This window comes from Bos javanicus, unplaced genomic scaffold (assembly GCF_032452875.1).
Source record: "Bos javanicus breed banteng unplaced genomic scaffold, ARS-OSU_banteng_1.0 tig00004450_1, whole genome shotgun sequence".
NCBI classification, from domain to species: Eukaryota; Metazoa; Chordata; class Mammalia; order Artiodactyla; family Bovidae; genus Bos; species Bos javanicus.
In genome coordinates this window covers 205,650-226,342 of record NW_026893918.1, presented here as the reverse complement: position 1 = coordinate 226,342, position 20,693 = coordinate 205,650, and the positions used below count along the sequence as shown (strand labels likewise).

Sequence of the window (20,693 nt, the reverse complement as noted above, 5' to 3'; positions counted from 1 at the left end):
GCTGGTAGAGGACATCAGGCACCAGAAAGGCAGCCCATTGTCTTTGAAAGCAGATGGGACAAAATATAAAAGATATGAGAGACAAAAGAGGTAGGGACGGAGATCTGTCCCAGGAAGGGAGTCTTAAAAAGAGAGAAGTTTCCAAACACCAGGAAACACTCTCACCTGCGGGTCTGTGGCAAGTCTTGGAATCTCAGAGGGCAACATAAGTGGAAGGGAAAGTAAATAAATACCTACTTAAACCCCACAGATTCCATGCGTAACAGCAACTTCCAGCCGAAAAGCAGCCCAGATGCTAGCATCCACTACTAGCAAGCGGGGCCTGGGCAGGGAGGCTAGGGCAGCATTGCTTAGGGTAAGGACCTGGCCTGAATGCCCCGAGGACAATCTGAGGGAACTAACATGAGATATCAACCCAGACTGGGGGATAGCCAAAGAGAGAGATAGAGAGAGAGAGAGAGAGAGAGAGAGAAAGAGAAAGAGAGAACTATCCTGTGAAAAGCTCTAACCTAAGACACTGCCAGGCCTGCTCACAGAACAAAGGACTGAGCAGAGCTAGCCAGCTGTGGACTGACCCATCCTCCGTGGGAGACAGGCAGGTGGGAGCAGCTAGAGCTGGAAGTGGGCAATCGTGTCTCCAGAGAGGCATCCTCTACCAAACTGAAAGCAGGCTTCATTGCTAACCAAGACTTCTTGGGATTCTGGATGGTTGACATTCACCAGGAGGGTCATAGCCAGAGATCAGCTCCCCAGAAGAGACACACGGCACACCTGAGAAGGTGTGCCCATTGTGCACCCAGAAAACTGAGTGGCTGGGATGGGGGAGCAGATAAGATGCACCCCCCACCTGGGGGTGATCTGAGCTGCTTGGACCTGGGAAGGACACAGAATGCAGGCCCAACCCAGTCTGTGCCTTTGTGGAGTACCTGAGAACCTGAACCTGAGCGGCTTAGGCCTGGGTAGTGCACGCAGCCCAGGGCCCGCCTCAGACAATTCCGGCAGAGCAACCTAGAGCCTGAGAAGTGTAGACCATGAAAGCACACACGCTGTGAGTGGGGGCAAACCCAGTGTGGCTGAGACACTGCAAGCACTCCCCACACACGCCAGTGATATTTGTTTGCAGTGTTCCTCCCTCCCCACAGCACGACTGAACAAGTGAGCCTAAAAAGGTGACCACCATCACCCCCTTGTGTCAGGGCAGAAATTAGACACTGAAGAGACCAGCAAACAGAAGAAGCTAAAATAAACAGAGGGAACCACTTTGGAAGTGACAGGTGCAAAAGACTAAAACCTTGTAGTTAGCACCGACTACATAGGAAGGGGCCTATAGATCTTGAGAAGTATAAGCTGGATCAAGGAACTATCTGAAAATGAATTGACCCCACACTGTCCACAACAGCTCCAGAGAAATTACTAGATATATTTTTACTATTATCATTTTTTAAATTAAAAAATTTAAAAAATTTTAAGTCTCTATTGCTCCTTTAATTTTCATTTTTATAACCTACTATTACCTTGAAAAAAAAAAACCCTTATTTTTAAGCAAACTTCACATATATATTTTATTATTTTTGTGACTTTGTTCTGTTTTTTTCTTAATATTGTATTTTTGAGGGTCTAGCCTCTACCCTAGATTTTTAATCTTTGCTTTTCGGTATTTGTTATCAATTTTGTACCTTTAAGAACCCAATCTTCAGTACCCAGTTTTACTTGGGAGCAAGATTACTAGCTTGACTGATCTCTCCCCTTTTTGAATCTCCTTTTCCTCCACCAGGTCACCTGTATCTCGTCCCTCCCCCTTCTCTTCTCTACCCAACTCTGTGAATCTCTTTGTGTGTTCCGGGCTGTGGAGAACACTTAGGGAACTGATTACTGGCTGGATCTGTCTCTCTCCTTTTGATTCCCCCTTTTATCCTCTTGGCCACCTCTGTCTCCTTATTCCCTCGTCTCTTCTCTGTGTAACTCCGTGAACATCTCTAAGCAGTCCAGACTGTGGAGAGCACATAGGGAAATGATTACTAGCTAGATTGCTCTCTCCTCTTTTGATCCCCCATCTTCTTCTCCTGGTCACCTTTATCTCCCTCCTCCTTCTCTTCTCCATGTAACACTGTGAACCTCTCTGGGTGTCCCTCACTGTGGAGAAACTTTTCATCATTAACCAATTGTTTTATCACTGATGCTATATAGATGGAGAAGTCTTGAGGCTACTGTAAGAATAAGACTGAAAACCAGAGGCAGGAGGCTTAAGTCCAAAACCTGAGAACACCAGAGAACTCCTGACTCCAGGGAACATTAATCGATAAGAGCTCATCAAAAGCCTCCATACCTACACTGAAACCAAGCACCACCCAAGAGCCAACCAGTTCCAGAGCAAGACATACCAAGCAAAATCTCCAGCAACACAGGGACATAGCCCTGAGCTTCAAATACAGGCTGCCCAAAGTCACACCAAACCCATAGATATCTCAAAACTCATTACTGGGCACTTCATTGCACTCCAGAGAGAAGAGATCCAGCTCCATCCACCAGAACACTGACACAAGATTTCCTAACCTAGAAACCTTGACAAGCCACCCTTCCAGCCCCACCCGCAGCAAGAAACCTCCACAATAAAGAGGAACCACAAACTGCCAGAATATGGAAAGGCCACCCAAAACAGAGCAATATTATCAAGATGCAAAGGCGGAGAAATACTCAGCAAGTAAAGGAACAGAATAAATGCCCACCAAACCAAACAAAAGAGGAAGAGATAGGATATCTACCTGACAAACAATTCCAAATGATGATAGTAAAAATGATTCAAAATCTTTAAAACAAAATGTAGTTACAGATAAATAACCTGGAGACAAGGATTGAAAAGATGAAAGACATGTTTAGAAGAAATAAAAAAGAGTCAATATATAATGAATAATGCAATAAGAGATAAAAACACTCTGGAGGGGACCAAAAGTAGAATAAAAGAGGCAGAAGATAGGATACGTGAGGTAGAAGATAGAATGGTAGAAATAAATGAATCAGAGAGGAAAAAAGAAAAAAAGAATGACAAGAAATGAGGACAATCTCAGAGACCTCGGGGACAATGTTAAATGCCCCAACATTCAAATCATAGGAGTCCCAGAAGAAGAAGACAAAAAGAAAGACCATGAGAAAATACTTGGGGAGATAATAGTTGAAAACTTCCCTAAAATGGGGAAGGAAATAATCACCTAACTCCAAAAAACCCAGAGTCCCAGACAGGATAAACTCAAGGCGAAACACCCCAAGACACATATTAATCAGATTAACAAAGATCAAACACAAAGAACAAATATTAAAAGCAGCAAGGGAAAAACAACACACAAGGGGATTCCCATAAGGATAACAGCTGATCTTTCAGTAGAAACTCTTCAGGCCAGAAGGGAATGGCACGACATACTTAAAGTGATGAAAGAGAAAAACCTACAACCCAGATTAGTGTACCCAGCAAGGATCTCATTCAAATATGAAGGGGAAATCAAACGCTTTACAGATAAGCAGAAGCTGAGAGAATTCAGCACCACCAAACCAGCTCTCCGACAAATGTTAAAGGACCTTCTCTAGACAGAAAACACAGAAAAGTGGATAAACTCGAACCCAAAACAACAAAGTAAATGGCAATGGGATCATACTTATCAATAATTACCTTAAACGTAAATGGGTTGAATGCACCAACCAAAAGACAAAGACTGGCTGAATGGATACAAAAACAAGATCCCTATATATGCTGTCTACAAGAGACCCACCTCAAAACAAGGGAAACATACAGACTGAAAGTGAAAGGCTGAAAAAAGATATTTCATGCAGTTGGAGACCAAACAAAAGCAGGAGCAGCAATACTCATATCAGATAAAATAGTCTTTGAAACAAAGGCTGTGAAAAGAGACAGAGAAGGATACTACATAATGACCAAAGGGTCAATCCAAGAAGAAGATATAACAATTATAAATATATATGCACCCAACATAGGAGCATCACATTATGTAAGGGAAATGCTAACAAATAAAAAGGGGGAAATTAACAATACAACAGTAATAGTGGGAGACTTTAATACACCTATGTATTAATACACCCCTACGGATAGATCAACCAAACAGAAAATTAACAAGGAAACACAAACTTTAAATGATACAATAGCCAGTTAGACATAATTGATCTCTGTAGGACATTTCACCCCAAGACAATGAATTTCACCTTTTTCTCAAGTGCACATGGAACCTTCTCCAGGATAGATGACATCCTGGGCCATAAATCTAGCCTTGGTAAATTAAAAAAATTCAATCATTCCAAGCATCTTTTCTGACCACAATGCAGTAAGATTAGATGTCAATTACAGGGGAAAAGCTATTAAAACTTCCAACATATGGAGGCTGAACAACACGCTGCTGAATAACCAACAAATCACAGAAGAAATAAAAGAGAAATCAAAACATGGATAAAAATGAATGAAAATGAATACACAACAACCCAAAACCTATGGGACACTGTAAAAGCAGTGCTAAGGGGAAGGTTCATAGCAATACTAGCTTACCTCAATAAACAAGAAAAAAGTCAAACAAATAACCTAACTCTACACCTAAAGCAACTAGAAAAAGAAGAAATGAAGAACCCCAGGATTAGCAGAAGGAAAGAAATCTTAAAAACTAAGGCAGAAATAAATGCAAAAGAAACAAAGGAGACCACAGCAAAAATCAACAAAGCCAAGCTGGTTCTTAGAGAGGATAAATGCAATTGACAAACCATTAGACAGACTCATCAAGAAACAAAGGGAGAAGAATGAAATCAACAAAATTAGTAATGAAAATGGAGAGATCATAACAGACAACACAGAAATACAAAGGATCATAAGAGAATACTATCAGCAACTATATGCCAATAAAATGGAAAACTTGGAAGAAATGGACAAATTCTTAGAAAAGCAAAACTTTCCACAACTGAAACATGAAGAAATAGAAAAATCTTAATAGATGCACCACAAGCACGGAAATTGAAACTGTAATCAGAAATCTTCCAGCAAACAAAAGCCCAGGACCAGACGGCTTCACAGCTGAAATGTACCAGAAATTTAGAGAAGGGCTAAAGTGAAGAGGAACTAAAAAGCCTCTTGAGGAAAGTGAAAGAGGAGAGTGAAAAAGTTGGCTTAACTCAACGTTCAGAAAAGTAAGATCATGGCATCTGGTCCCATCACTTCATCGCAAATAGATGGGGAAACAGAGGAAACAGTGTCAGACTTTATTTTTTTGGTCTCCAAAATCACTGCAGATGGTGATTGCAGCCATGAAATTAAAAGACGCTTACTCCTTGGAAGGAAAGTTATGACCAACCTAGACAGCATATTAAAATGCAGAGACATTACTTTGCCAGCGAAGGTCCCTCTAGTCAAAGCTATGGTTTTTCCAGTGGTCATGTGTGGATGTGAGAGTTGGACTGTGAAGAAAGCTGAGTGCCGAAGAATTAATGCTTTTGAACTGTGGTGTTGAAGACTCTTGAGAGTCCCTTGGACTGCAAGGAGATCCAACTAGTCCATTCTAAAGGAGATCAGTCCTGGGTGTTCATTGGAAGGACTGATGCTAAAGCTGAAACTCCAATACTTTGGCCACCTCATGCAAAGAATTGACGCATTGGAAAAGACTCTGATGCTGGGAGGGATTGGGGGCAAGAAGAGAAGGGGACGACAAAGGATGAGATAGCTGGATGGCATTACCGACTCTATGGACATGAGTTTGAGTGAACTCCGGGAATTGGTGATGGATAGGGAGGCCTGGCTTGCTGCGATTCATGGGATCGCAGAGTCGGACATGACTGTGCGACTAAACTGAATTGAACTGAACACCTATCCTACTCAAACTCTTCCAGAAAGTTTCAGGGGAAGTTACACTTCCAAACTCATTCTATGAGGCCACCATCACCCCAATACCAAAACCAGACAAAGATGCCACAAAAAAAGAAAACTACAGGCCAATATTACTGATGAACATAGATGCAAAAATCCTTAACAAAATTCTAGCAATCAGAATTCAACAACATATGAAAAAGATCATACATCATGACCAAGTGGGCTTTATCCCAGGGATACAAGGATTGTTTATTATCCACAAATCAATGAATGTAATACACCACATTAACTAATTGTAAGATAAAAATCATATGATTATCTCAATAGATGCAGAGAAAGCCTTTGACAAAATTCAACATCCATTTTTGATAAAAACTCTCCAGAAAACAGGATTAGAAAGAACATACCTCAACATAATAAAAGCTATATATGTCAAACCCACAGCAAACATTATCCTCAATGGTGAAAAATTGAAAACATTTCCCCTAAAATCAGGAAAACAACAAGGGTGCCCACTCTCACCACTACTATTCAACATAGTTTAGGGAAGTTTTGGCCACAGCAATCAGAGCAGAAAAAGAAATAGATGGAATCCAAATTGGAAAAGAAGAAGTAAAACTCTCACTGTTTTCAGATGACATGATCCTCTACATAGAGAACCCTAATGACTCCACCAGAAAATTACTAGAGCTAATCAATGAATATAGTAAAGTTGCAGGATATAAAGCTAACACACAGAAATCCCTTGCATTCCTATACACTAATAATGAGAAAACAGAAAGAGAAATTAAGGAAACAATTCCACTCACCATTGCAACGAAAAGAATTAAATACTTAGGAATATATCTATCTAAAGAAATAAAAGATCTCTCTCTATAAAACTATAAAACACTGGTGAAAGAAATCAAATAGGACATAAATAGATGGAGAAATAGACCATGTTCATGGATCAGAAGAATCAATATAGTGAAAATGAGTGTATTACCTAAAGAAATCTATAGATTCTATGCAATCCCTATCAAGCTACCAATGGTATTTTTCAGAGGACTAGAACAAATAATTTCACAATTGTATGGAAATGCAAAAAGCCTCGAATAGCCAAAGCAATCTTGAGAAGGAAGAATGGAACTGGAGGAATCAACTTGCCTGACTTCAAAGCCACAGTCATCAAGACAGTATGGTACTGGCACAAAGACAGAAATACAGATCAGTAGACCAAAATAAAAAGCTGAGAGATAAATCCACACACCTATGGACACCTTATCTTTGACAAAGGAGGCAAGAATATACAAGGAGAAAAGACAATCTCTTTAACAAGTGGTGCTGGGAAAACTGGTCAACCACTTGTAAAAGAATGAAACTAGAACACTTTCTAACACCATACACAAAAATAAACTCAAAATGGATTAAAGATATGAATGTAAGACCAGAAAATATACAACTCCTAGAGGAGAACATAGGCAAAACACTCTCCGACATAAATCACAGCAGGATCCTCTATGACCCACCTAACAGAATACTGAAAATAAAAGCAAAAATAAACAAATTGGACCTAATTAAAATTAAAAGCTTCTGCACAACAAAGAATTAATCTCAAAAATATACAAGCAACTCCTGCAGCTCAATTCCAGAAAAATAAATGACCCAATCAAAAATGGGCCAAAGAGCTAAACAGACATCTCTCCAAAGAAGACATACAGATGACTAACAAACACATGAGAAGATGCTCAACATCACTCATTATCAGAGAAATGCAAATCAAAACCACTATGAGGTACCATTTCATGCCAGTCAGAATGGCTGCTATCCAAAAGCCTGTGAGCAATAAATGCTGGAGAGGGAGTGGAAAAAGGGAACCCTCTTACACTGTTGGTGGGAATCCAGACTAGTACAGCTAGTATGGAGAACAGTGGAGATTCCTTAAAAAACTAGAAACAGAACTGCCATATGGCCCAGCAATCCCACTGCTTGGCACACACACCGAGGATACCAGAATTGAAAGAGACACATGTACCACAATGTTCATCACAGCACTGTTTATAATAGCCAGGATAAGGAAGCAACCTAGATGTTCATCAGCAGACGAATGGATAAGAAAACTGTGGTACATATACACAATGGAATATTACTCAGCCATTAAAAAGAATACATTTGAATCAGTTCTAATGAGGTGGATGAAACTGGAGCCTATTATACAGAGTGAAGTAAGGCAGAAAGAAAAACACCAATACAGTATACTAACGCATATAAATGGAATTTAGAAAGGTGGTAATGATAACCAATGTATGCGAGACAGAAGAAGAAACATAGATGTATAGAGCAGTCTTTTGGACTCTGTGGGACAGGTTGAGGGTGGGATGATTTGCGAGAATGGCATTGAAACATGTATATTATCATATTGTAAATGGATCGCCACTCCAGGTTCAATGCATGAGACAAGGTGCTTGGGGCTGGTGTACTGGGATGACCCAGAGGGATGGGATGGGGAGGGAGGTGGGAGGCGTGTTCAGGATGTAGAACACATGTACACCCATGGCGGATTCATGTCAATGTTTGGCAAAACCACTATAATATTATAAATTAATTAGTCTCCAATTAATATAAATAAATTTATATTAAAAAAATAAAAGAGGGAGTTGCCAAAAAAATGAGAAGCCCTTGCACTGCAACCAAGAGGAGCCCCCATGCAAGGCAAACAGAGAAAGCCCACATACAACATCAAGGACCCAGCACAACCAAAAATATAAATTAACTAACTAATAAGCCAGAAAGAAAAACACCAATACAGTATACTAATGCATATATATGGAATTTAGAAAGATGGTAACAATAACCCTGTGTACAAGACAGCAAAAGAGACACTGATGTATAGATCAGTCTTATGGACTCTGTGGGAGAGGGAGAGGGTGTGGATATTTGGGAGAATGGCATTGAAACATATATAATATCATGTATGAAATGAGTCGCCAGTCCAGGTTCGATGCATGATACTGGATGCTTGGGGCTGGTGCACTGGGACGACCCAGAGGGAGGCTATGGGGAGGGAGGAGGGAGGAGGGTTCAGGATGGGGAACACAGGTATACCTGTGGCAGATTCATTTTGATATTTGGCAAAACTTATAGAATATTGTAAAGTTTAAAAATAAAATAATAAAAAAAAAGTTTCACCAAACTTCTCCTTTGAGAACTTAACATAATTGAGTTAATACCCTTCTTAAATTTCCTTCCCTGATTTCCTTTGTAAAGATAGTGGGAAAACCAGAAATAAAGCAACAGCTTTTAAAAGTAAAGAACAAGGAAATTCTCAAACTGGATAAAGAGTCTCAGACAGCTTTAGTTGTCTAACTCCATCGTTATAATTCTACTTACCTGGAAGCAAACTTAGATACTTGTTTCTCATGGTGCAGAGAGCAGAAAGCCCAGCCACAGAAGATGTCTTATTTTCCTCTGTGTGTAGGGGAGGGACTTCTTTGTATGACTTTCAATATGACTTCTGCTTTTCATGGGGCTCATCCAGGTGGCGCTAGTGGTAAAGAATCTACCTGCCAAAGCAGGAGACTGAAGATACATGGGTTTTATAGCTGTGTTGGGAAGATCCCCTGGAGGAAGACATGGTGATCCACTTCAGTATTCTTGCCTGGAGAATCCTGTGGACAGAGGAGCCTGGCAGGCTATGGCCCATAGGGTCACAAAGAGTCGGACATTACTGAAGCGACTTAGCGCACATGCATGCTGCTTTTCATTACTTAACAGGAAATCACTGGTCTGGATGTTTCTTCCTCCTGTTTTGCCTGATGATTATTTCTCTGAAATTTCTAAGCATTTGCATAACATTATTGGTATTTGTACCGCAAGACTCTTCAAAAGTGGTTTTTATATTGTTTTGATATATAAAGACCTCCTATATCAAACATGAAGACTCATTTTACTGGTCTTTTTGCATGTATGAGGACCTTGGTTCAGAGTGAATAGAATTATTTATTTGCTATATATTAACAGATTAAAAAATATTTTTGTGTATGCTTTTAGTTTTATTGTAACCAAGCAACTTGTACACTTTTAACGTTTAAAACTGAGCATTATCTTTCCTTTCCAGTGAAACAAAAAGAAAAGTTTAAGAATAAACAGGAGCAAAATTGCAATAGAGAATTTTGATTGCAAATAAGATCCTACAGGTTCTGCTGATTCTCCCAGCAAGCAGCAGGGCTCAAGTCATCATTAGGAGAGAATTTTATTTTGAAATGTCATCTTAAACTATAGCCCATGGGATTTTCCAGGCAAGAGGACTGGGGTGCGGTGCCATTAAACCCTATTTTTGAAGTATTTTTTCTTTTTTTTAAACAAGAGAAAGTAGACAGATACATGTTGGTAAGTGCTAACTGTCCATATTCATATAGAGACACAGTGTACTCTCTGAGCCCAATATACAGAGAAAAGAGGAAAAAAGCTAGAATTCTATGCACTACTACACAGGGGCCTAGCACCCTCCAGTTTCCAGCAGAGCTAAGGGAGCAGAAGGTGTTTCTTTTTTCCCTACAGAGCATGGTGGTGTTGATTCCATAAAATTTTTGTTGAGACAGGAAGGGATAAAAATGAATTTGGAACAGAAATGGGTAGAGATTCTTTACTGAAGAATCTAGTATTATTCTAGTATCACTGAATTCTGCTCAAGGTATTCCCCACTCCCCCCTGCCCCACCATCCAAATAAGTTCTGAACCATGGTATAAAGGGAAAAGAGACTTCAAAAGCAGGGCGACTGAGAACAAGAGGAGAGAGGGAAAAAAAAAAAAAAAAAAAGACTGCTACTTGCTCCCAGGGACTGGAGAAAATAAAAAAAGGTTGGAATCCATCATCGTTCCTTTCATTAGTCATCTATCTCCTTCATCTTCCTCTCCTTCCTCCCCCTCATCTTCTTCACCTTCAGTCTCATTCCCTTCTTCATCAGTATCTTTGAATCCTTCATCCTCTTCATCATCGTTGTCTTCTCCTTCCCCTTCCTCATCATCCATGTCAGGAACCAAGTAGTACTGTAATGGATTTGGCAAATATCATCTTTGATGACCTCTCCTAACTCATCTGCACCTGCATCAGAATGATCAGTAAACCAGGTGAAGAAGCTTTCTGGTTCCTGATGCTGTCTCTTCCTGCTGGCTTTATTCTGTGTTTGACCTGATTGTTTCATCAAATCCTTTTCAGATTTCCATTTGATTTCAGTGGACTTTGAAGATGGGTCACCACTCTCATTCAGATGAAATTCGTTGGGGAGAATATTGTTTTCAAAGTAAGGGTTTTCATCAAAGTAAAAATCTATTCTGAAACCTGATTTAATGTTTTCAAAATACTTTCACTTTGACTCTTGTCAAATAATGTAGTGCCTCTTCATCCTCCTCCCCAAGCTGTGCAGACATTTGTGAATGGTTATCAAATATTGCTACCCCAAATTTTGGGATTTTTGCCATCAATTCTGACTTCTTTGGAAAAAATGGTTGGTGAAGTTTGTTATATTTCTATTCTACTTTCAAAATCTCCTCACTGGCTTGTTCATTAAGTCTATCTCATTTTGCACTTCATCAATATGTTCAATTGCTTCTTGTTATTCTTTTTCTTCCTTCAGCAAAGTTGAAGAAGCACATGCCTCGTCTGGCCTGGAGGCAGGAGTTGGCCTCGCTTTCTTTGGTTTCTTCACTTGGGGTGGAAGTGAAGACTGGTGTTTGGTGGCCATGCTGGGGAAAAAAAAAAAAAAGAAGCCAAGAATCCTCCCAGGGGAGGAGAGCAGTACTGCAAGCTCAGAGAACTCAGACTTTTTTATTTTTAAGTTTTATTTTGAAATATAGATTAAGAGGAAGTTGCAAAACAGTATCAAGCGCTCTTGTGTAATCTTCAGTCTTTTTCCCACAAAGATTACATTTTCATATAATGATAGTCCAATATTTAAATGAAGAAACTGACATTGCTACGATGTGTGTGTGCAATTCCATGCCATTTTATCACATATGTAGATTCCTGCAACTGTCACTGCAATCAAGATCCATCAATATTCCATCACCACAAAGATTTCCCTCATGCCACCCCAGCATCCCTAAACCTTGGCAGGTCTAAAACTCAGGATTTTATTCTTCAACAAAGCTCAACAGAATCTGAGATTCATATTTGATGATGAAAGAAAATATTCCTGGTATGTTTTTAAAGAAATGAAAAATATATCCCTCAAATTTTCTGGAAGTCTGTGTGATGGAATTATGATAATTTTCTTTGTTTGCATTTTTAAACTTTGACTGTTTTCTATGTGGCCATGATGATCAGTTCTGCTAGAGCTGCCACAACAAAATATAGAATGAGTGTCTCAAAGAGCTGGAATTTATTTTCTCACGTTCTGGGGTTGGATGTCCAAGATCAAGTGCTGGAAGGGTTGGTTTCTGATGAAAGCCCTCTCTGGGCTTGTACCTGGCCCTGTTCTCACTGTGTCCTCATATGACCCTTTCCCATCTATGTGGAAAGGCAGTGATCACTGGTGTCTTCTAGTTCTAAAGGTGAAGCTCTTCATGCTCCATCTCTTGGACATGACAACACCGGTGTCCTATTCCCTCACTCTTCCCTTAGCCTCCATTCCCCTGATGAAGTGCTTCTGTGCTGCTCCTTAGTGCCACTGACACCCCCAAATCTCCATACTGTTGTCCACAGTGGCTGTACCAGTTTACATTCCCACCAACATGTAGGAGGGGTCCCTTTGCCCCACATCCTCTCCAGCACTTGTTGTTTGTAGAATTTTTGGTGATGGCCATCCTGACCAGTGTGAGGTGATACTTCTTTACAGTTTTGATTTGCATGTCTCTAATAATTAGTGATGTTGAGTATCATTCATGTCCTTTTTGGCCATCTCTATTTGGGGTAGGCTTCCCAGGTGGCTCAGTGGGTAAAGAATGCTCCTGCAATGCAGGAGACCCAGGTTCGCTCCCTGATTTGGGAAGATCCCCTGGAGGAGGGCATTCCATTCCAGTATTCTTGCCTGGAGAATTCCATGGATAGGGGAAGCTGGTGGGCTGCAGTCCATGGGGGTGCCAACAGTCCCACATGACTGAAGTGACTGTGCATACACCTACACATATTTTTTTTTAAAATTAAATTTAATTTTTTAAATTTACAATATTGTATTGGTTTTGCCATACATCAACATGCATTCACCACGGGTGTACACGTTTTCCCCATCCTGAACCCCCCTCCCACCTCCCTCCCCATACCATCCCTCTGGGATATCCCAGGGCACCAGCCCCAAGATTCCTGTATCCTGCATTGAACCTGGACTGGCGATTTGTTTCTTATGTGATATTATACAGGTTTTAATGCCATTCTCCCAAATCATCCCACCCTCTCCCTCTCCCACAGAGTCCAAAAGACTGTTCTATACATCTGTGTCTCTTTTGCTGTCTCGCATACAGGGTTGTCATTCCATCTTACATCTATGTAGATTTTCTGCCCATTTTTGTTTTTCTTTTATTTTAGTATTGAGCTGCACAAGCTGTTTGAATATTTTGGAGATTAATGCCTTGTTGTTTGCTTCTTTGGAAAATATTTTCTCCAGTTCTGAAATGGTCTTTCTTTTGAAAAATGTTTATTTGTCTGTTTATTTGGCTATGTCAGATCTTATAAATTGTGGTGGGATGTGGGATCTTTATTGCATCATGTGGGATATTTCATTGCAATGTGGGCTCAGTAGTTGCATGTGGGCTCAGTTGCCCCCAGCATGTGAAATCATAGATCCCCGACCAGGGATTGAACCCACTTCTCCAGCATTAACCAGTGGACCACCAGGGATCAAAAAAGATATTTTTACAGTTTATGTCAAGGAGTGTTCTGCCTGTGTTTTCCTCTAAGAGTTTTATACTATTTGGCCTTAAATTTAGTTGTTTAAACCATTTGAGTTTATTTTTCTGCATGGTATTTGAGATTGTTCTAATTTTATTTATTTTTTAATGTGGCTGTCCAGTGTCTCAGCACCATTTAATGAAGAGACTGTCTCTTCTCCATTGTATATTTTTGCCTTCTTTGTCATAGAGTACATAACCACAGGTGTATGTGTTTGTTTCTGGACTTTATATCCTGTTCCATTGGTGTATATTTCTGTTTTTGTGCTAGTAGCATACTGCTTTGAATAACTGTAGATTTTTAGTATAGTCTTATTTCAGGGACCCTCATCCCTCTAGTTCTGTTTTCTTTCTCAAGATTGCTTTTGCTATTTCATACAAATTATATTTTTTCTGTTTTAGTTTTGTGAAAAAGGCCATATAAGACAAACCCACAGTTAGCATCATACTCAACAGTGAAAATCTGAGAGCACTTTCTTTAATTATCACAGCACGGTTTATAATAGCCAGGACATGGAAGCAACCTAGATGCTCATCAGCAGATGAATGGATAAGAAAGCTGTGGTACATATACACAATAGAGTATTACTCAGCCATTAAAAAGAATACATTTGAATCAGTTCTAATGAGATGGATGAAACTGGAACCTATTATACAGAGTGAAGTAAGCCAAAAAGAAAAACACCAATACAGTATACTAACGCATATATATGGAATTTAGAAAGATGGTAACAATAACCCTGTGTACGAGACAGCAAAAGAGACACTGATGTATAGATCAGTCTTATGGACTCTGTGGGAGAGGGAGAGGGTGGGGAGATTTGGGAGAATAGCAGTGAAACATGTATAATATCATGTATGAAACGAGTCACAAGTCCAGGTGTGATGCATGAAACTGGATGCTTGGGGCTGGTGCACTGGGATGACCTGGAGGGAGGGTGTGGGGAAGGAGGAGGGAGGAGGGTTCAGGATGGGGAACACAGGTATACTTGTGGCGGATTCATTTTGATATTTGGCAAAACTAATACAATATTGTAAAGTTTAAAAATAAAATAAAATTAAAAAAAAATAAAAAAATAAAATAAAATACCGTAAATTTATTTTCTAAAAAAAAAAAAAAAGAGAAAATTTTGATGAATCCTCTTAATCATTTCTGTAACAGTCATATCATTTGTGTGTGTGTGCACTGTATGTGTGAGCCAGTGTTCCTGATGGTATATTTGTGGATGATCTTTTCTTAGAGTTTAGGCTTCTTTGTTGTATATCAGCTCTCTCTGGGTTCAAGGAAAGGCATGACTTTGTAGTTTCTATGAATATTTCCCATTACTAGTTTGGTGTTACCTGTTTCCACTGTCTATTTTCTAGCTAGAAATCTAAGTATTCTCTATTTTCTTATACATTTTAATAATTTTATTTTATTTCTAAGTTTTAAACTTTAAATCATCACCACATAGCCATACTAATTCATATATTTATAAGGTATCTATTTATTAAGTTAGTTTTCTATTAAAAATACATTTTTTTGTCTACCTAAAAATTCATGAGTATGTATGTTTTTAAGTAATTAATAACTGATTATAAATTTGTTTATTTTTATGATAGATCTTATTTATAATTTTAAGCAGAAAGAATTTGGTACAATGACACACTAAAATCTTGTATAGGCTATACCTTGAAACCACAGTTTTTAACATAGTGCCACATTATAAAATATTTCACAATACATGTACACATATGTATATTTTCCTGCTGATACTTGATTTTCATGTAGACATTGCAACACTTTATTCTTTAATACATCTTCATCAAGCATTGAAGAATTTAAAGACTATGCTCTACATAATTATAATACTATTATTTCACCCAAGAAAATCAATAGTTTCATAAGTAACTTTAAATATATGATGCATACTCAAATTATCCCAACTGTCTCCAAAATATTTTTATAGCATATATCCAAACCAGAGTCCTACTGAAATTGATATTGAATTTGATTGTCATGTCACTTTTCTCACTTTGATCTAGAATAACCTTATGAACTTTTTACAAGGATACTGACATTAGAAGAGTTTCCCATGTTCTGTAATTGCCTGATTGTTTCCTCATGATGTCATTTAACTTGTGTGCTTTCCCCCTGTATTTCAAGTGTACTGAAAACCTGGTCTCAAAGAATAGGTTCCTGTAAGCTTTTTCTAGAACGAGCCAGAAGGTAGATATTTTTGGCTTTGTGGTCTTGCATTCTCTTTCACAAGCACTCAGCTTGATATTATAACCTGAAAGCAGCTATGGGCAATGAGCCAGTGAATAGTGTGGTTAGGACCCAATCAGAGTTTATTTACAAAAACAGGCAGTTTATTTCCAGATTTTTCCTGAAAATTGTAGTTTGCCAAACCTTGGGGGTAAAGGCTGGATTAGCTTTAGGACAGATGTATTTGTCACATCCTTTATTTATCACAAATGAGATGCTTTATTTTTTATTTTTTAAAATTTTATTTTATTTTTAAACTTTACAATATTGTATTAGTTTTGCCAAATATCGAAATGAATCCACCACAGGTATACCCGCGTTCCCCATCCTGAACCCTCCACCCTCCTCCCCCCCCTCCCCTCCCTCTGGGTCGTCCCAGTGCACCAGCCCCAAGCATCCAGTACCGTGCATTGAACCTGGACTGGCGACTCGTTTCATACATGATATTATACATGTTTCAATGCTATTTTCCCAAATCTCCCCACCCTCTTCCAAGTAAGCCAGAATGAGATGCTTTAAATTCATGTCTCATCAGGAAATACTCAATGTCACACGGATACTTTTAATGTTGAGATTGATCATTAGTTCATTTGGTGGCTGTCTGATCTAACATTTTTTTAAAAAAACACTTTGTTCCTTGTAATTAATCAGTAATCTCTTGGGAAATTTTGTGGGATTGACCTGTCTTTCAACAAAATTTCTCCCAGTGCATTTAGTGGGCATTTACTACTGAAAAGTTATCATGATCTAGTTCTGTCATATTTTCTATATTTATTGGCTGGTATTTTACTAATATCTATCCTCCAAGCTAGGCTTCAGCATGACATGAACTGAGATTTTCCATATGTTTGAGTTGGGTTTAGAAAAGGCAGAGTGACTAGAGATCAAATTACCAACATTTGCTGGATCATAGAGAAAGCAAGGAAATTCCTGAACAACATCTACCTCTATTTCATGGACTATGCTTCTGACTGTGTGGATTGTAACAAACTGGAAAACTCTTCAAGAGATGGGAATACCGGACCATCTTACCTGTCTCCTGAGAAACCTGAATATGGGTCCAGAAGCAACTGTTAGAACCCTGTATGGAACAATTGACTGGTTCAGGGTTGAGAAAGGATTGCGACACTTTATAAGGCTGTTTATTGTCACTCTGTTTACTTAACTTATACAAAGAGCGCATCATGCTATATGCCAGGCTGGATGAGTTACAAGCTGGAATTAAGTTCTCAGGGAGAAATAGTGATAGGTTGTTGAATCATGTGAAGACACCGGGATTCTTGGCCCCCGGAGGAGAATTCAATCCGGGCCCAGAGACGAGGCTTGATCGCTCAGAGCTTTTGTGTAATAAAGTTTTATTAAAGTATAAAGACGACCCAGAAGGATGGTACAGGGAGGGAGGAGGGAGGAGGGTTCAGGATGGGGAACACGTGTATAACTGTGGCAGATTCATGTTGATATATGGCAAAACCAATACAATTTTGTAAAGTTAAAAAATAAAAACAAAAACAAAAACAAAAAAAAGAAACAAGTGAATATCACGATAAAAAAAATAAAGTATAAAGGAGATAGAGAAAGCTTCTGACATAGGCATCAGAAGGGGGCAGAAAGAGTACACCCTTGCTAGTGTTAGCAACGAAGTTATATACTCTCCAATGAATCCAAAGAATGTCTGGAGATTGTAAAGACCTCATCAGACCTACTCCCATAATTTACTTTACTTTCTTAGATAACACAATTAGCCAGAAGGTTTAATCCAGAGACTGTCATCAGGCAGGATACATTATTGTTATATAATCCTAAGGAATGTAAAGCAGGAAAAAAAAGTTTGTCCTTTCTTCCTCCTTGAGAATTCCATACCCCTCTCTCCTTGGCGACCCCTAGACTTCTTATCCACCTGCCTAGGAAATGACTCTCTCAATAGCAACAACCTCAAATATGTGGATGATACCCACTCTAATGACAGAAAGCAAAGAGGAACTAAAGAGGCTCTTGATGAGGGTGAAGGAGAAGAGTGAAAAAGCTGGCTTAAAATTTAATATTAAAAAACTAAGATCATGGCATATGGTCCTATCCCTTCATGGCAAATATAAGGGGAAAAGGTGGAAGCAGTGACATATTTCCTCTTTTTAGGCTCTAAAATCACTGTGGATAGTGACTGCAGCCATGAAATTAGATGACTGCTACTTGGCAGGAAAGCTATGACAAACCTAGACAGTGTGTTGAAAACAAAGACATCACTCTGCCATCAAAGGCATGTATAGTCAAGGCTATGGTCTTTCCAGTAGTCATGTACCTATGTGAGAACTGGACAACAAAGAAGGCAGAGTGCCAAAGAATTAATGCTTTCAAACCGTAGTGCTGGAGAAGACTCTTGAGAGACCCTTGGAAAGCAAGGAGATCAAACCAGTCAGTCCTAAAGGAAATCAACTCTGAATGCTGATGGTGAAGGGACTGATGCTGAAGCTAAAGCTCCAACACTTTGGTCACCTGATGTGAAGAGCTGACTCACTGGAAAAGACCCTGATGCTGGGAAAGATTGATGGCTGACAGAGCAGAGGAAGACAGAGGACGAGATGGTTGGATGGCATCACCGATTCAATGGATATGAACTTGGGCAAACTCCAGGAGATGGTGAAGAACAGGATGGTGAGGGACATCTTCTGACTCCAGGAGATAGTGAGGTGTGCTGCAGTCAATGGCGTCGCAAATAGTCAGACATGACATATCAACTGAACAACATATACCCATTGATGAGGCTTCCCAGGTAACTCAGTGATAAAGAATCTGCCTGCCAGTGCAGGAGATATGGGTTTGATCCCTGGAATGAGAAGATTCCCCAGAGAAGAAAATGGCAACCCACTCCAGTATTCTTGCCTGGGAAATCCCATGGACAGAAGAACCTGGTGGACTGCAGTCCACAGAGTTGAACATGACTTAGTGACAAACAACAGCAACTGAAGGGAATTTTAAATTTAGTATATTATGATCATTTCCAGTCATTTTCCATTTGGTTTAAAGAGATACAAAGAGGTCAGTGGCTGTTTGTAGGGCATTCATTGTAGGTGAAATCTTTTGGTTTAGATCTTGCTTAGGTAACATTCTGAGAAAGAAATAATTTGTTATATGTGTAATAATATGTTATATAGGTAAACAAAACAAAACTGTGCTGTAACAATATATATTTTTTATCCAGCTCAGCTTATAAGATGTAAGAATCACAGGGTTCCAATTTTACTCTGATAAAGCATTTTATTTATCATTTAAGCTCTGTGAAATTAGAATCCTGATCTCTCTTAATTTAGTGCAGCACTTGATGAGTAGTAAAATATATTTTTCTAATGAAAATGTTAGTAATCTTTAGAAATGGAGAGTGAAGTTGAAGCCTGCATATATGGAGACCAACTTCCCTAGGTTGCCTGTGACTCAAGTTTTTTTTAGGACATAATCCAGAAAAATCTTTGGAAACCATATTAGTTGTTTACCCTCCATTTAGGGTTTGACCTTATTTCCTCTCTTCCTGCATTTTAAGATAGACTTCTGAAGCTCAATTTCCTTGTCATGTATCTTCAATTAGAGGCACTTTATAGGAAAAAAGATTGAAGCAGGTGATTTAATCCAAGGAAACTGGGGAATTGTGTCGTGACTCCTTGACTATGCTAGGAGTGAAGTGAGCATACCATGTGGAGCAGAAAACTAAAATTCTCCTGCAATCTGAATAGCAGACATTCCCTTCATTCTTTCTTCCACAATGGTTCCGAGAAGAGCTACCTGTAAAAACATGAAAAAGTGTCTTTTTTTTTTTTTCCCACAAAATGACAGTTCAGAATTTTCCTCATCATCCAAGACAGCAAATTATGTGGTTTACTGGTTAATCCAATTCTGAGAAGGAATGTGTGAAAAATAATACCTTGTTAGAAAGTAGTAGACTTTTACACTAAAAACTATAAAAGAACATCAAAGGAAGCCAGGGAAGACTCAAAGCAATAGATAAACATCCCATGTTAATGGATCAGAAGATAATACAGTTAATATGGCAGCATTCCACCAAATTGACCTGTAGATTCAATACAGTCCTTATCAATATCTCAGTTAATTTTTCTCAGAAATTGACAGGCATATCTTTGAATTTACATGGGACTTCATTGAATCCAAAATAGTTGAAAAATCTTGACAAGAACAAATTGGTAGAGTCAATTCTCCAAAATAAAATTTACTACAAAACAACATGACTCAAGACACATGAGTGGAAGAGCCAAGAATGCAGGCATAAAAACTTATTGATGGTAACTTTTTTTAACAAGGATATCAGTACAAGTCCCTGGGGAAAGAGTAATCTTTTCAATAAGTGATGATGGGACAACTGTATATCCATATGCTGAAGGTGGACCTCACAAAAAGTTATGAAACTCATACCAATAAAAAATTAATTACAAATGGATATACCTATATGCAGTTACTAAAACTACTAAAGTCTTGGAAGAAATGTAAATGTAAATTTTTGTGGTCATTGTGGTAGGTCATTGTTTTTAAGATAAGACAGCCAAAGTAGAAGTGGACAAAAAGTAGAGAAACTGGACTTCTTAAAAATGAAAACTTCTGTGCATCAATGAATACCATCAAGAGAGTAACAATATTGGGAGGAAGGATGGGCTAAAGTCCTTGCACAATTTATATAGACCCCATGGAGAAGGCGATAGCACCCCACTCCAGTACTCTTGCCTGGAAAAT

The 20,693-nt window shown here is 38.9% G+C and overlaps 2 pseudogenes; both read right to left on the bottom strand.

Moving 5' to 3' along the window:
* The window catches only part of LOC133244033 (adhesion G protein-coupled receptor E2-like), a 50,078-nt pseudogene extending 40,771 nt beyond the window's left edge, over positions 1 to 9,307 (bottom strand).
* A 1,224-nt stretch (positions 9,308 to 10,531) lies between these two features.
* LOC133244034 (protein SET-like) lies at positions 10,532 to 11,574 on the bottom strand (annotated as a pseudogene).
* Positions 11,575 to 20,693: the final 9,119 nt, after the last annotated feature.